General features: G+C 32.0%; 1 non-coding gene across 1 annotated transcript; it reads right to left on the reverse strand.

Annotated features, from left to right (window-relative positions):
• Positions 1-758: 758 nt before the first annotated feature.
• Trnar-acg (transfer RNA arginine (anticodon ACG)) lies at positions 759-831 on the reverse strand. Its single transcript has one exon. It is a non-coding gene; the product is annotated as a tRNA-Arg (tRNA).
• Positions 832-3,299: the final 2,468 nt, after the last annotated feature.

The following is a 3,299-nucleotide window of genomic DNA, read 5'->3' on the forward strand; positions in this document are numbered from 1 at the left end:
CACTTTTCCTCAAACTACCCGCATGTGGAATACTGTTTCATTGGCCTGCTTCCCAGCCGATTAAAATATGGTAGCCTTCAAGTCCAATGTAAACAAGTTCTTGTTGAGCCGTCCCAATAAATAATCAAATTCTCCCCAATTTACACCATTAACGATTACTACACTACCACCTTACATTCATTAACCCTTGTCCTTGAGTAGCCTTCGAGCCTGGATAAATTCGATGACGGCTGAGATCCTAGCAAGCAAGATCTGTTGAACACTCAGACTGTCAATAATGAATGAGAGCTTTTTAGAAAACCATAAGAAAACTTAAAAACTTGCGTTGAAGAAAAGAAAAATAAGAAACACGATTTATACTGAAATTGAACATATTCAAGGGTCATTTTTTAAAAAGAAAAACTAGAATTAATTAAAAAGAGAAATGGTTATGTTGTTTATGCGAAACAGCATTCTGTAAATAAACATATTGTTGTTTCATGGATTTAATAGACTAAAATTCGTTTGTGATTTACTTTTTAAAAAATGCATTTAAAAAAGCAAATTAAAAAACACGATCAATTAATACTGGAACTGAACTTTATGCCAAACACAAAATCGAGTACACTCAACATCAAGTACACTGAACACTGTCTTACCATCAACGCTTATCCTGTGAACTGGAGTATGGCAGAATCCCATTTGCACAAAGCAAAATCAGTTAAAGAACAAAAATACGCTAACTAAGCGTAAGGATAAAATCATGGTAAAAATTATTACGAACTTGCCAGGATTCGAACCTGGAATCTTCTGATCCGTAGTCAGACGCGTTATCCATTGCGCCAAAAATCCTGGCCGTATACCGAAACATGTTTTTTTTTTTTTTTTTTTTACATGGGTGTCACCACTTATCAAGGCCCAGAGGCCACTCAAGGATAAGGGTTAATAGGTATACATTAGTCATTGTGATTTTAGCATAGTAAACAGTGGGAATTTTGTAACTTGGATTACTTAGGGGGACGATTCAATTAGAACTTGTTCACATCTGACTTTTTTTTCATAGGCATCAACACATTATCAAGGCCAAGAGGCCACTCAAGGATAAGGGTTAAAGAGTGTACAGTAGAAATTGGGCAATATAATAATCATTAGTAATGAAAATTTGTTAAATTTGATAACTTATATGGAACGGCTCATCAAGAACTTATTTACGTTAGACTTGAAGACAACCATATTGTAGTCAGCCGGAAAGCAAGATAACGGAAGACAATTCCACAGGCGTGCAGTTCTAAGAAAGAAACTTTGTTCATGGAATCTACGTTTAGGTTTAGGCACAGATGTTACCGTGATTGTATACATACTGTGCTAAATTTCGTTGACATGGGAAGGTAACTTTTTCGACAAAAACGAAACGGCCCAAAAACCCTTATTTCGGGTTTTGTGTGTGTGTGTGTGACTCGGCGTGTAACTAACACCTTTCAGGGAAAAAAGAATTTTTTCAATTCGGTGCATCCGTTCGAAAGTTTTATTGGTATATAGGCACAAACACATAAATAAATAAACTTTTAGAATTTTATTAATAGTAAATTAACAAGAAGACACAAGAATTATGTGTGTAAAATACTGCAAAAACTGAATGATGAATTTAAGAAATAAACAAACAATAAAACAAACAAATTCAAACGATAAATAATCATTAAAATGAAAACCATTTAAATTTTAAAAAAAAAACAATTTAAATAAAAATTTAAAAACTTGCATTGAAAAGGAGAAAAATGAGAAAACTATTTGTACTGGAACTCAGCTTATTTAATGCTAGCAGGGAGACCCGGCGTTGCCCGTGATTTAATGATGATCAACAATTATTTCACACTCCTATATTTTTTATTGTCATCGAAATCCGTGAATCGCCCGGGAGGAAACTTCACATGCCTCCATGCAGTAACTTAGTCCAAAATATGTTATTCTACATTGCACTCTAGAGAACCTACTGTTTCTTTTATAAAAATATTTTATATAAACTTCTTTCCAGTTAACGAAAAAAAACATTAAGAAATTTACGTGCGGCGTTTGAACCTACACACTACGTCATGCAAAAAAAAACGCACATTTTCAAGTCTTATAAAATTCTTTGCAGTTAATGAAAAAATATGAAGTTTACATGCAGAGTTTGAACCTACACACCACGTCATGCAAAAAAAGCACACACACTATCAACTTACCCACGGTAGAATTTTCACGGCCCGTTGTTCTATCATTGTTGAGAAGCGACAACATAGATAAAATGGCTTTACCATTTAATTCATAGGTAAATTAAAATGACGGTTTCGATTATCGATTATCGAGGGTATTCTGAGACAAAACTTAACTAAGATCACTCTCAGACTTATATACTAAAGTTATGTAAAATCTGTTCAGCCGTTTCGGAGTCTATAAGGAACGAACTTACACACACACACACAGATAAACTTGCATTTAAATAATTGTAGAGATTAATAAATAAAAATAAAAACAAGAATTAATTAAAAAAAAAAGGAAGAAATTGTGTTGTGTGTTGTTTCTGTGAAAAAAAAAACATTCTGTAAATAAACATTTTTTGTTTTATCGATTTAATAAAATTCGTGTTTTAAACATTGCATTAAAAAAAAGTTTAAAAAGAAAACACTATTTTATTAATGATGAAACTGAAGTTCTTTTTTCTAAAGCGCTGATGAAGCTTAAGTTTGTGCACGTCATAATTTAATAAACAATTATATGATTATATGCCAAAACTGAAATAGACTAAAATTCGTTTGTTATTTTCTTTAAACATAGCATTAAAAAGAAAATAAACTATTCGATTTATACTGGAACTGAACTTCATTCAATATTAATTAAAAAACAAAAACAGAAATTATGTATGTAAATCAAATATTGCAAAACTGAATTATGAATTTAGAAAATAAACAAACAATAATTATATATATATTATTTAATTGGAATTTATTGAGATGAGAATTATTTATGAATTTTATTTATTGCGGACTTTTATCCTCATCTTTTCTTAGTTGTTTCACTCGTCTAGCTGAAAACTCTCAATAATTTCCCTCACGCTTTATCTGTGCCAAAGCCTAAACATAGATTCCAGGAACAAAGCTTCTTTGTTAGAACTTCACACCTGTGGAACTCTCTTCCGTTTACCTGCTTCCAAATGACTACAACACGCCCGTCTTCAAGTTCAATGTAAACAAATTCTTGATGAGCCGTTCCCCTTAAGTTATCCAATTTACCATAATTACACTTCTAACGATTACTATGATATTGTCCTTCTGACCATTGTA

This window comes from Euprymna scolopes, chromosome 35 (assembly GCF_053919585.1).
Source record: "Euprymna scolopes isolate OS-2025 chromosome 35, ASM5391958v1, whole genome shotgun sequence".
NCBI lineage: Eukaryota > Metazoa > Mollusca > Cephalopoda > Sepiida > Sepiolidae > Euprymna > Euprymna scolopes.